This window comes from Oryctolagus cuniculus, chromosome 17, assembly GCF_964237555.1.
Source record: "Oryctolagus cuniculus chromosome 17, mOryCun1.1, whole genome shotgun sequence".
Taxonomy (NCBI): domain Eukaryota; kingdom Metazoa; phylum Chordata; class Mammalia; order Lagomorpha; family Leporidae; genus Oryctolagus; species Oryctolagus cuniculus.
Window position 1 is genome coordinate 21,846,008 of NC_091448.1, and position 14,488 is coordinate 21,860,495.

The 14,488-nt window shown below is 46.3% G+C and overlaps 1 long non-coding RNA gene across 1 annotated transcript in view; it reads right to left on the reverse strand.

Annotated features, from left to right (window-relative positions):
• The window catches only part of LOC127484401 (uncharacterized), a 42,738-nt gene extending 28,490 nt beyond the window's left edge, over nucleotides 1–14,248 (reverse strand). The window contains exon 1 of the long non-coding RNA XR_007911333.2: nucleotides 13,850–14,248. This is a non-coding gene — a long non-coding RNA (uncharacterized lncRNA). The remainder of the gene's footprint in view (nucleotides 1–13,849) is intronic.
• Between the last annotated feature and the right edge of the window lie 240 nt (nucleotides 14,249–14,488).

Genomic DNA, 14,488 nt, shown 5'->3' on the forward strand with positions numbered 1-14,488 from the left:
AAGACTGAAAAATTGCAGGTGGAGATGGGTGAGGCCCGCTACAGGGTACCAAGATATGAGACGCACTACAGTGTGTGGCTAAGAGCACACTCAATCTTTTAATACTGAAACTCGCCAACCATTTCAGATCATGAAACCCTCAGAGCACTGAATAAAATGCTAAGCACAATGTAGCCAGATATTATCACCTGCTCCAAAATTATTTTACAACTGCACCTTGGGAATAAGTTCCCTTCGGAGCTGTGAAGCTCAGGTGCCTGGTGCGTTCTGCAGGCAGAAGAACAGATTTCTGTCTTCCGCGTTGTGAACTTACCCATCAGAAGGAAGAGCCTCCACCCACGTGTATACGGATTTTCAGCCCCGTTGAGTGCTGACCCAGAGATGTGTAGGGTTGTTCCTGTCTTTCTGACGTCAAGGTCAAGGGACAAGACTGGGAGAATGCTGGAATTGGCATCTGTCCTCCCGGAGATCCGAGACAAGAAACAAGATTTATAGCAGACAACACGGAGGAAACAGGGAAAGAATTCAAGATTCTAAGGAAAGTGGCCTAAACTTGCCTGATGACTTCACGGCATTCAGTAGTGTTCAAACAAGAGGAGACAAAGGGATGAACACAATATTACCCAGACAACCTCCCCCAAGAATGAAAAGCTGCGAGGACTCAATCACTTTTTTAAATGATCAGTGGTTCAAACAGAGGCTTCGATAACAGAAAATATCGATCAAACTCTTTTAAGAATAATTTATGTTTTTGTAACATCCAAGCCAACACGAATGAGAAGCTGGAAAGAAGGAAATATTGAGGTTGATGCTTCACTGCTTGTTAAAGCTCTTAAATGGCATACGATGGACAAACCCAGAGAGCCCCGCAGGTGTATAAAGCTTGGGCTCCAGAGAAAGGAGGTGATAAAGTGTTGACTTTGTTGACCAAAGCACAGGGCACACAAAAGCATGGGGTGGGAGGGGGCGGCTCACACTACCACGACAGAAGGTACTTGGCATGACCCAAGCTTGCTTAATGACACAATAGAGTTGAGAAGGGTCCTAAAGATCTACAGAGTGGGGGCCAGTGCTGTGGCATAGCAGGTAAAGCCCCAGCCTGCAGTGTTGGCATCTCATATGGACACTGGTTCGAGTCCCAGCTGCTCCACTTCCAATTCTGCTCCCTGCTAATGTACCTGGGAAAGTAGCAGAATACAGTTCAAGTCCTTGGACCCCTGCACCCACTCGGGTGCAGAAGAAGATCCCAGAAGAAGATCCTGGCTCTTGGCTTCAGCCTGGATCAGCCCTGGCCATAGCAGCCATTTGGAGAGTGAACCAATGGATGGAAGATCTCTCTCTCTGTGTGTGTCTCTGCCTCTGTTTCTCCCTCTCTGAACCTCTGCCTTTCAAATAAATAAATAAATCTTTTTTAAAAATTAAAAAATAAAAATAGAAAATATCTATAGAGCTGTAAAGAAACCAAAATCCCAAGCATAAAAGTCATATTGCCATATAGCTACTTTTACAAGGAAAAAGATTACAAAAAAGCATTGGTAAGCCTACAAGTGGACATCCATAAAATACAGCGGAAAAAATTACATTGAGTTTCTATATACGAGTCTAGAAATCACAACGAACTTTTGGGAGAATTTTATTATCCCTCTCAGAACAAATGCAGGAACCACCCAGAAGTTGCAGCGCAGGGAAGACCTGAAGATCGGCCTAGAAACACGGGCTTGCTGTCAGCAGACGGAGCCACCTGGCATTTCCAAGACGATACTGTCTCCCAACCTACCCCCCAACACACACACACACACAGCACAGGAGCAAGGTTCTGGCCATTGATGTTGAGAAACCGCAACCATCAAAGATGATAAGCGAAAACATACAGTTATGATGTAGAGCATTCCAAGGAGTTAGGGAGAGCAAGGCCCCTGTGTCTGCAAAGCTAATCATTCCCGACTGCAGAGAGGGGAATGATCTCAGTGACTATTTCTCCTAAGTTGACAATATCTAAGACCTGTCAGATTTCTTAACACCTTTAGACCTGCGTGTCTGCTACGTGTGCCAGAGTGTTTGTGGTGGTGTTTTCTTTTGTTGTTCTTAAGATTTATTTATTTGTATGTTTGAAAGGTCGGGTGACAGGAAGGGAGGGCAAGAACTTCCCATCGCTGGTACATACCCCGAATGCCCACGACAGCCAGGATTGGGCCAGGTGGAAGTCAGGAGGTGGGAGCTTCATCTACGTCTCCTACCCTGTACGTGGCAGGAGCCCAAGCACTTGGGTCATCCTCTGCTGCCTCCCAGGAAACTTAGCAGGAAGCTGGATTGGAAGAGGAGGCAGGACTCCATCCTAGGCATCCCATTATGGGATGGAGGCACCTCCAGTAGTGGCTTCACCCACTGCAACACAATGCCCACTCCTGTAGTACTTTCTAGAACCAAAACACAAGAACAGCCCAAATGTTCAACAAGCATGAAATGATTGAATAAGCTACATGCATCCATGTAGAGACGAGATATAATGTAGACATAAAAAAGATACATTAGATTTTGTGCATTCATCTGTGCCATTTTGCTCAGTAAAAACAGCAAAATGCAGTCAGTACATCTACTAAGCTTGTATAAACAAAAATAACAAAAAGAGTGAGAAGAAACTACGTGTTTGTATACCTTCATATGAGCATAGAAAAATGTACCCTGGCTGGCAGTGACTGCCTGGCAGGCAAAGCAAGGAACAGATGAGCAAGGGAGGAAGGCATTCATTTTTTCTTAATACATCTGCAGTGAGTTGGCCTGTCTAGGGAGTGGGCATTGCTTTTGTATTTAAAAACTAATGAGAGAAAAAAATGTGTAGCTGTGCATGGTTGCACTTGCAATGAAATATGTTACAATAAATCAATGTCCATAATTAGTCTAAGTAGACATTTATACAATAAGTAACATCAAGTGCAATAATTTTTGAGCAAACTAAAGGAGGAGGAGCGTGGGGCAGGGGCTTTCAACAGGCAGAGACAGCTCCCTGCCAATGGCCTGACAAAGCAGAAGATGGCCCAAGTCCTTGGGCCCCTGCACCTATGTGGGAGACCTGGATGAAGTTCCTGGCTTCAACCCAGCCCAGCCCTGGCTGTTGTGGATATTTGGGGAGTGATCCAGTGGATGGAACATCTATCTTTCTCTCTCTCTCTCTCTTTCTCTCTCTCTCTCTCTCTGTTGTCTCTCCCTCTCTTTCTGTAACTCTGCCTTTCAAATAAAATAAACAAACCTTGGGGGAAAAAAAAAGAGGAGGAGAAAAGGAACTTACATGTCATAATCATGTATTATGTATCTAAATACTTTGCTTTCTTTCATTTCATCCACAAATCCTAAGAATTACTGTTCCTAGTTTACAGATGAAGAAAATGAAGCATGGAGAATTCAAAGTGACCCAGCAAACAAGGGCAAGAACTAGAAGTTCAAGTCCAGTCTTCCCACTCCATACCCATTGTCCTTTCCACTCTGCCAACAGCTCCATGGCCTTGCCCTGCCAGTTCCTGGAAGAGTTTTCTGTCTGTGGGGAGGAGAGAGGGCTACTGAAGTCAGGGGCCAGGAGAGCTAACAAAGACGCCCCTCGGGGCTGGTGCCATGGCGCACTGGGTTGATCCCCCGCCTGCGGCGCCAGCATCCCATATGGGTGCCGATTCTAGTCCCGGTTGCTCCTCTTTCAGTCCAGCTCTCTGCTGTGGCCCGGAAAGGCAGTGGAGGATGGCCCAAGTGCTTGGGCCCTGCACCCGCATGGGAGACCAGGAGGAAGCACCTGGCTCCTGGCTTCGGATCGGCGCAGCTCTGTCCATTGCGGCCATTTGGGGAGTGAACCAATGGAGGGAGGACCTTTCTCTCTGTCTCTCTCTCTCTTACTGTCTGTAATTCTACCTGTCAAATAAATAAAAAATATTAAAAAAATAAATAAATAAAAGGCCGGCGCCACGGCTCACTAGGCTAATCCTCTGCCTTGCGGCACCGGCACACCGGGTTCTAGTCCCATTTGGGGCGCCGGATTCTGTCCCGGTTGCCCCTCTTCCAGGCCAGCTCTCTGCTGTGGCCTGGGAAGGCAGTGGAGGATGGCCCAGGTGCTTGGGCCCTGCACCCCATGGGAGACCAGGAAAAGCACCTGGCTCCTGGCTCCTGCCATCGGATCAGCGCGGTGCGCTGGCCGCAGCGCGCTGGCCGCGGCGGCCATTGGAGGGTGAACCAACGGCAAAGAAAGACCTTTCTCTCTGTCTCTCTCTCTCACTGTCCACTCTGCCTGTCAAAAAAATAAATAAATAAATAAAAATAAAAGACACCCCTCAGCCTGAGCTCAGATTGGAAAGCAGGACACCAATGTCCCTTAGGCCCTGAAAAATAAAACCAGATTCTGAGCCAAGGGCAAAGCCGGGGCGACAGCCAGCATTGTCGGCGGGAGAGGAGCTGGGTCCCAGAGAAGTGGAGCATCTTGCAGTGAGCTCTGTGGCCCAGCAAGGTGGCTACTAAGGCACTAAGGGAGGTAAATAGTTCCTTGAAAACGGAATGTTGTATGTGCAAGAAGTACCTTCGCTATGCAATCTAAGCAAGAGCTGTTCCGAGATTTTATCGCAATAAGGTGGTGAGGGGTTTTCTGCAAAGGCTATTGTAGAAAACCATTTACCTGTATTTCAGAAGCGTCATCAAGCTCCCAGGCACACTGTCTCACCCTGGACAAGCCTCTGTGTCCTAACTGAGATGATGGATGCCCAGGATTTGCTGAGCTTGTGGAAGGAGCTTTTTCTTGACTGTTAGAGCCGCTGTCGATGAATGCCAACACCTTCGTCTTTAGAAACACACAACATGGGGCTCTCCCCACTCCTTGCAGCTCTCTGTGAATAAATCACTTCACATGCATTTTTTTAATTAGTTTTCCTACAACCAAGAAGCCAGATTCTTCAATCTCCCGTGACAGCTTTTATGTAAATGAGGGCTTTGTTGCGCCTTTCCTAGGTGAGGTCATCTTGCTTCCTCCATCAGGCACGCCACACCCAAAAGATTCCATGTAGTTCCAATATCAGTGCTTACAGCTTCATCCACAATCCTAGCAACACACCAGATGGCCAGGAGCGGGTGGTGGGTTTTCCTCTAAGCTCCCCGTCCCCAAAGAGGAATTCTGTCTGAAAGATTGTTCTGGGCCTCCTGATGGTGTGCAAAGCCTGCAAGGCCGCCCATTCAGCATGGGAGCAGGTGTCACATTAGCAATGTTTTCTTTGCATGGAGCCAACTCTGTCTCCCTGTGCAACTCCCAGCTCTTTGATCTCGGTTCAGGCCTTTGGAGCTACTTCAAAGGGCTTTGTGTCTTCTCTTTTGTAGATGAAAATGCCAATGACTTTAGCCAGGCCTCATCTGACAATTTCCACATTCTTCATTATCTGGGCGCCATGTCTGGGTATTCGAGTATCTGCTATTAAATGTTCCCCCTAACACACACAGCACCTAGAATGAGACCCCAGCGTAGACAGCAGTGGGCAGATGTCCTCGGGGCTTTGCAGATCTTTGAAGAGAGTCGAGTCATGTTCACCACTCCATTGAACAGAAAGCTGTATCCTTCCTTTGGTGTTTGGTTTTGCTTGTGAACTTACAGAACTTCATTTTTTTTAATCCTACTTGTTTTACAGACTGTACCTTATTGTGGCTCATCATTTCAGTCTGAAAGATCCCCTTATGTATTTTGAATTCTCTCAGTGCATTAAATCTATTTTCTGGCACTAAAAAAGGAAGGCACAATAACAAAAACGGAAATGCATGTAGCATCACACCAATGGCCGCACCCCTGCCGAGAAGAGCCAACAGTGGCTTGGCATTGTCTCCTAAGCGTCATTTGCGTATTTATTCCAAGAACAAGTGTTCACTTGTTTCATTTCTAGCAGAAGTTTTAAGAAATGTTTATTTACTGCGAAACGTGCTTGAAAACACAGAAGCAAACTCGATCGCCTCTTAAAATAAAATGAAGCAAAGGCCACACAGAGAGGGAGCATTAGCTGAAATCCAGTTTAGTTACCAAAAACCCTTGCCCTCCTGTGCGCGACAGCTTCTGTTAAAGAGAGGTACAGAGAGAGAGAGAGAGAGAGAGAGAGAGAGAGAGAGAAGGATGAAGATGATGATGATGACAACGATGAGGATGATGCAGCCAACTCTGCTAAGACTGAGATGAATAAATTGAGGTGGACTTTCAGGGCCTGGGGACAGAGTTACAGCGCCCAGAATTACAGCCTGCAGTAGCCCTGGTATGCAAAAATCTCCAGGTGAATACATCATCAACCCGTTGTCCACAAGGACAATCTCCTGGTCTCCCAGGAATTCTCAGCAACATACCTCCAAAGTACTTTCATTCCTAATACAGATTATTTTTCAAGGCTCTTAAGAAAAGTCCAAATCTTAGGCTTCTTCAATTAGTAAGCAGGACAGGAAATAAATTAAATGCATGAAAAGCATCTGAAACCAAAATTACTAACTGCACATATCAGGCCTTATTTTGCAAATACTGCAGCCACGGAATTAACCAAGATGTGGCAAATGTCAGCATGAGGTTGCTGTAAGGGAAATGCTGGCTCAAATTCAGGGTGAGATCACTGTTTCTCTCTCTAGGTGGTTGGTAAGGCAGGGCCCCTGTCTGAGAGCTTAAGAGAATTAATCTAGATAAAATGCCTGCATGTAGGTCAGCTAGAATTCCATTAAATATCTCGATGCATATGTACTCCTTAATTTTATTTACTGGAGAGACAGAGAGAGCTGCCATCTGCTGACTTGCTCCCCAAACATCCCCTGTGGTGGCCAGACCAAAGCCAGGAGCCAGGAATCCAATCTGGGTCTCCCCATGTGGGTGCCAGGGACTCAAGTACTTGCACCATCACTGCCTCCTCCCAGGCTCAGCATGTATAGGTTGTACACAAGCGTCCCTCTTTAACTGAGATTTGCTATGCTTAAACTTGAATAACAATGTTTCACTGTTAATATCAATTATTCACTTACATTCTCATAAAAGTAAGGTTGTTCATGACAAGCACTATTAAGCGCTCCCTGTTTCTGGAGCAGTGAGATGAGGACCAGGAGAGCGGCAGCACCTTTGTCTTCTGGCAGGTGCACTTCCACCACTGAGAAACTTTCAGGACACTAATGCTGCTTTAGCAGACTGGTTGTTCTGCGCTGACCTGGTAGACTTGAGCCTTGGTCCTAGGCTGTCTTTAAATTCATTCTGCAACCTTAGATAAGTCCTGCTTCTGAAAGTATGCATCTTTAGCCCTCATAGTTTCCTTCTCTATAAAACAAGGGAGTTGGTGATTCCTAAGGTACCTTGTAGCTCTAGAATCTATGACTATGGTGTAAGAAAATGTCTGATGGGGGCTGGTGCCATGGCTCACTTGGTTAATCCTCCGCCTGTGGCGCCGGCATCCCATATGGGGGCCAGGTTCTAGTCCTGGCTGCTCCTCTTTCAGCCCAGTTCTCTGCTGTGGCCCGGAAGGGCAGTGGAGGATGGCCCAGGTGCTTGGGCCCTGTACCTGCATGGGAGACCAGGAGGAACCACCTGGTTCCTGGCTTCTGATTGGCGTAGTTCTGGCCGTAGAAGCCATTTCGGGGGGGGGGGGGGTGAACCAACGGAAGAAAGACCTTTCTCTCTGTCTCTCTCACTGTCTGTAATTCTACCTGTCAAATAAATAAAAAATCTTTAAAAAAAAAAAAAAAAAAAGAAAATGTCTGGTGGCCCACCTTCAACACAGAAGGGATAGTGTTAGCTCAGTTACAGAATAGCAAAACTCACCAGGCAAACAGGATGCTATGGAATAACCAACTGCCAAGAGAAAATTAAAGACAGAGAAGGAAGGAGGAAGGTAACTTTGTAACTCAGGCGACCTCTGGCAAGATTGCAGAAAAACATCAAGGTGGTAGAACTAATGCTACAAGAAATTAAAATGAGATTGGATTCACCCTAATTCAAACACTTGCCTGAAACTTTTTTCACCTTTTTATTTATTTATTTAAAAGGCACAGAGACAGAGATCTTCCATCCATTGGTTTGCTCCCTAAATGTTCACTAGTCAGACCTCAACCAGGCCAAAGCCAGGAGTCAGGAACGCAGTCTTGAGACTGGAATCCAGGTACTCCAATATGGGGTGTGGGCATCCCAAAGAGGATCTTAACCACAACACCCCCTCAAGTTTCCTGAAACTTTCTGATAGCAGCAGCCAACTGCCAGGTTTTAAGGCAGAAGGTCTTCCACCTTGGCACTAAAGACATCGGGGGTGGATAAGTCGGGATGGGGAGTGGCTGTCCAGTGGGGAGGATTAAGTTCAGCAGCATTCCCTTCTATTATTGTGACATTCAGAAATGCCTCCAAATCTTGCCAAGTGGGGGTGAAGGGCAGGCAAAAGTTATGCATTAAGAGTCACTGCTCTACCTTAAGAAAGCAAGATTTCCTACTCTGTGGAAGCAAATGAGGGGCCACAGTGAGTTAAAGCCCCGGACTGTGGGGCCAGCATCCCATATGGGCACCTATTTGAGTCCTGGCTGCTCCATTTAAGATCCAGCTCTCTGCTATGGCCTGGGAAAGCAGTAGAAGATGGCCAAGTCCCTGGGCCCCTGCACCCACATGGGAGACCTGGAAGAAACTCCTGCTCCTGGCTTCAGATCGGTGCAGCTCTGGCCATTGTGGCCAATTGGGGAGTGAACCAGCGGATGGAAGACCTCACTCTCTCTGCCTCTGCCTCTCTGTAACTCTGCCTTTCAAATACATAAATAAATCTTTTTTAAAAAATCCATGTGGATTATTTGCTTGTGTAAAAAATTTAATAACGACCCAGTGAGAAAGCCATCTTAATTTTGACTAATGGGATTGCTTTATCAATTTACTTCATCTCCATCAACATATAATTGACACAGTATCTCCTTTTCATAGAGCCAACATACAATTGTTGAAGAACTGGCTGACAGCACTTTTGTCACCCACAAATGAAAGATGTTGCGGTGGGCATTCAGCCTACGTCCTACATCAGAGTGCCTGGGTTCAATACTTGTTCGGTCTCTGGCTTCAGCTCCTTGCTAGTGCAAACACTGGGAAGCAGTCATGAAAGACCAAGAAACCTGGAGACCACGCAGGAGACCTGGACTGAGTTCCTAGGACCTGGCTTTGCCCAGACCCATCTCCAGCTGTTGGGGACATGTGGGGATGGGATCTCTCTCTCTCTCTCTCTCTCTCTCTCTCCCTCTCTCTCTCTTCCTCTTAAATAATTTTTAAAAATAAAAAATATTCACCAAAGACCAGCTCAAGGAACATCACACAAATCATAAAGAAAAATTAAGATGAATAGAACATTAAGAACCAAAAGCAATTTAATATCTGTCATGTGTATGGGATAACTCATGCAAAGCACAGGGAGTCGAACTTTAAAAAAGAAGTGAAGGGGCTGGTGTTGCAGACCAGTGGGTTGAGCTAGGGTACAAGTCCCAGCTGCTTCACTTCTGATCCAGCTAGTGTGCCTGGGAGGGCAATGGAGGATGCTCCAAATGCTAGGGCACCTGCACCCTTGTGGGAGATCTAGAAAGAGATCCTGGCTCTTGGCTTTGGCCTGGCCTAGCCCTGGCCATTGCAGCCGTTTAGGGAGTGGGCCAGTGGATAGACGATTTCTCTCTCTCTCTTCCTCTTGCTCTCTCTCTCGCTTTCCACCCCCCTTCTGTCACTGCCTTTCAAATAAAATAATAAATATTGAAATAAAAAGACATGAAGACAAAGGGACGTACCTCCGCAGTGCTGATCTTTCAACAATGGGGAGAACAAAAGCCAGCAGGACGTTTAGGGAGTGCGTTTGCTCATGCATGCAGTAAACTCATAACACACCCATCTGTGTTTGGGGGCTTTTTAATTTTTGTAAATTTTTCTAAATTTATTTCTGATTCAAGAGGTCTCACCTTGAAGCTCTCAGTACAGGGTGAAGCACGCCAGGCAGTCAATAGTAAGAGATAAGCAGGCCCTTCCAGAAGTCACAGGCTTGCTGGAGACTCACGGAACTCTTCAGCGCCATCAAAACGCCACAGGGCACCAAAGTTAGCAGCACCACTAAGTGCCCTGGGAATTCATAGGTGAGTCAGAGAGGTCCGCGGAAAACTCAGGAATCTATCCCTTAAAGCTGTAATTCCACAGCACTTCACACTCATCGGCAAAAAGTGAGAAGACAAGCCGCAGTGTGAATGAGGGTGTGAACACTGGTGCTCACACCTGCAACGGGTGGCAGTGCAGATGCGTGCAGCCACTTCGGCACTGACTCCTACAGCAGACGGGAAAACCCTGTGACCCAGCAATGCCTCTCAGAAATTCATTCACTCCACACGTCTCCGGTGAGTGCATATTACACGCTCTGTACTACTCTAAGCACAAGGTTCCAATCGAAGTCCTCCAGGCTCCATCCCCTAGCAACATGTGTGCTCATGTGCACCAGAAACGTGTTTAAAATGTTCACAGAGGCCGGCTCCGTGGCTCACTAGGCTAATCCTCCGCCTGTGGCGCCGGCACACCAGGTTCTAATCCCGGTTGGGGCGCCAGATTCTGTCCCGGTTGCCCCTCTTTCAGGCCAGCTCTCTGCTGTGGCCAGGGAGTGCAGTGGAGGATGGCCCAGGTGCTTGGGCCCTGCACCTGCATGGGAGACCAGGAGGAAGCACCTGGCTCCTGGCTTCGGATCAGCGCGGTGTGCCGGCCACAACGCGCCGGCCGTAGCAGCCATTTGGGGTGAACCAACGGAAGGAAGACCTTTTTCTCTGTCTCTCTCTCTCTCATTGTCTAATTCTGCCTGTCAGAAAATAAAAATAAAATAAAATGTTCACAGAAGCACTGATTCTAATGACAAAAGAATTTTTTTATTTATTTGACAGAGTTAGACAGTGAGGGAGATAGAGAGAAAGGTCTTCTTTCTGTTGATTCACCCCCAAAATGGCCACCAAGACCAATCTGAAGCCAGGAGCCAGGTGCTTCTCCTGGTCTCCCATGCAGGTGCAAGGCCCAAGCACTTGGGCCATCCTCCACTGCCTTCCCGGGCCACAGCAGAGAGCTGGACTGAAAGAGGAGCAGCCGGGACTAGAACCTGGTGCCCATATGGGATGCCAGCGCCACAGGCAGAGGACTAACCAAGTGAGCCAGGGCGCCAGCCCCGACAAAAGAATTTTTGAAAACAGAGAAATTGTGAATTCCTATACAAGAATAGAACCCGATACACCAGATAAAAGGCACACAACAGGCATCAGTGCCAAGGAAGACCTGCAACATTACTCCACTTATCTAAAGCCCCCAAACATCTACTGAAGAACCTTAAAAATCAAACCAAGATGGAGTGACTTCAGCTAACACTATTAAAAACAAGAAGTCACCTTTGCCCTAAATAAAAAATTAAAGTTTAAAATTACAGCCCTAAACTTTTTCCCCCAAAGCTAAAATTAGGTGCAGCTATAAAAATAAGGGACCCTATGCGACACTTGTGCCTGGCTGTGCTAAGACCTAACCCAGTTTGTATGCCTCCTAATACTCAAATAAAGCAGGACGCCGCTCTCCCACAAGGGGAACAAAGGGAGTGCGACGTCGCCCCCCACACACACAGGGTGCACAAGATGGCGCTGGCAGGGAAAGGAACTACTAAAGAAGTAAACAACAAAATGGCGACAAGGTGCATGCCTCCCATGTGATCCAGTAGGTGATTGGATAGAGGACGCATGCCCTTCACATGAACGACTCACGGATTGGACTGCTGTGTGCATGGACTCTATAGTGCTTTTGATTGGTCGCTGTGGGTATATAAACCGTGTGGCTTGTACTGGGGGTGCTCTCTGGACTCCTGAGTTCAGGAGGCCCATCTGCGCAGGCACCAAATAAATCCTCTTGCTTTTGCATCAGCTGGTCTGGAGTCTGAGTTTCTGGGGTGTGCCTCTCGACGTGTTAGCATCCTCACTCGGAGGGTCTAACACTACCACTACAAAATGACGTAGATGAGGTAAAACTTTAGCAAAACAAGCAAACTAGACATACAAAACTCAGAGGACAGAAGCAGGAAGAATTTGGGATGGGGCACACAGATAATTCAGTAATGACAACATTTGATTTCCAAACTGGAAGCACTTGTTGTATTGTGTTCCTTAATACCTTATACCTATTTTATAAATATTCTTTTACATCTACTCAGCAATGCTTTTAAAATCACTAAAGTGACAAAGCTTGAATTTTGAAGGAAGGATTTGAATCAGCAGAAAAAGCAGCTGATGCGAATGAAAGAAACGTGAGAGAATTGTGTGTACACAGAAACATCGAGCCAGATCTGGCAGAGTAGGGAATTCGCCTTGGAGAGTGACAAGCACGTGACTAGATACAAAACACACAATCAGATCTTGGAGAGCTTTTCTGCGAGTTCACAGCGCTAAGGACCACGGGAGACTCTTGACAGCTTAGGCTGTGGTGTAACCCAGCCAGGGCTGCACAAGGAAACTCACACACGTATAGGCAGGTGGATTGGCATACTGGGGGTGGAGACTACAAAGGACATTAGTAAGTTACTGCAGAAATTTAAGGATAAATTGAAATTTTTCTGGACTGAGATAAGCCCAGGAAAAGTGAACACTCTGAGAGGCAGGAACAAGGCACCTGGTACAGCAGTTCAGACACGACTATGACACCCACAAGTTCAAGTCCCAACTCCACTGCCAATGCATTTCTTGCTGATGTGCGCCCTAAGGAGTCAGCAAGTGACAGCTAAAGTGCTTGGGCCCCTGACACCCACATGGGAGACCCAAACTGAGTTTCCAGCTCCTGGTTTCAACCTGATCCAGCCCTGCTACTGGGGGAGTGAACTCGTGGATGCTTGATCTCTATCCGTCTCTGTCTCCCTGCCTCTCAAATAAATAAAAACATAAACATAAAAGAATCCTAGAGGCAATATTTGCTTAACTACTAGACTTTAAAGAGCTAAAAAAGGTTAAAAATGCTAAAACTTCAAAGTAGGATAAAAATTGAAAAATTGGCAGAACAAGAAAAATTAGAAGGAGGGGCTGGCGCTGTGGTGTAGCGGGTAAAGCCACCACCTGCAGTGCCGACATCCCATGTGGGTGCTGGTTTGTGCCCCTGCTGCTCCACTTCTGATCCAGCTCTCTGCTGTGGCCTGGGAAAGCAGTAGAATATGGTCCAAGTCCTTGGCCCCTGCACCCACATGGGAGACCCAGAAGCAGCTCCTGGCTCCTGGCTTCGGATTGGCACAGCTCCAGCCATTGTGACCCTCTAGAGAGTGAACCAGCAGATGGAAGACTCTCTCTCTTTCTCTCTCTCTCTCTCTCTCTCTCTCTCTCTTTGCCTCTGCCTCTCTGTAACTGCCTTTCAAATAAATAAATACATCCTTTAAAAAAAAAAGAAAAAAATTAGAAGGAAAGATGATATAGTGAGTTGTAAGCATGTTGAGTTTGATGTAACAAAGCAACACCTAACTGGGAACATCCAGACGAAAACCAGAGACACTAATGGACAACTGTGTACAAATCACACTAAGATATATGTGTACAGTGCAAAAAAGATAGCCACCTTTATTTCTTTGAAAATGGATTGTACGTAGCAAAAGTCATAACAACTGATAAAAATTCAAAATTTCATCATAAATAATAAACCCCAGAAATTCAGAATTAAGTATGGTGTGTTTAGATATGAATTATCTTAATCCAAGAACCACAACACAGGGGCCTTTTCTGGAAGTGAATCACATACCCACACCAGGAAACCCACATGCCACATTGAGAAAGGGATTTGCACACAAAGGGCTGTCTTGAAATACCCGCTTAATTCAACATGCACGCCTTGATTACTTACAGTAGATGAGCAAGGCGGACATGCTATGAGGCAGTAAGGTGGGGCTGTCAGAGGTCTCACAGGGCCACGCAGAGTTGGAAAGGGCTGGGTTCTGCTTTGCTTGGTCCCTAAAATCAACACCAAGGATCTCTTGAGGGGAACGGAGACTGTTTCCCTACTTCTGAAACAGTGCTGACTTCGATGACTGTGTCTTTCAAGGTATGAATCACTAGCTTTGTGGTCACTTGCAGAAGTTTCCAGAATGATTTTTGAGGGTAACCAAGCTCGTGGTACCTGTTTGTCAACATATCCTCGAATTTCATTTGTGGAGTCAGCAGTGATGGATGGCATGGAGCCGCCAGTGAGTCAAGATATTTGCAAAAACAATTAGGAAGGAGCTGAAGCCTGATGGATTAGTGTAATGAGTTTTTCTGAAGGCAACAGTGTGACAAATATTTGCACAAGGTGAGGCGGAATGTGGAATCATTAATCAACTCTTTTTGACCTGCCAAGAGTTTTGTTTTTTATCTAGGCTGAACTAAATTTCAGAAAGCTCATTAATTTTCAAATGCAATTGGTTGCATTTTAAGCCAAAAGACACCTTAAAAAATCTACTAATTTTTTAAAAACTTAATGGGCTGATGGTAAAAGAAGTCAAAA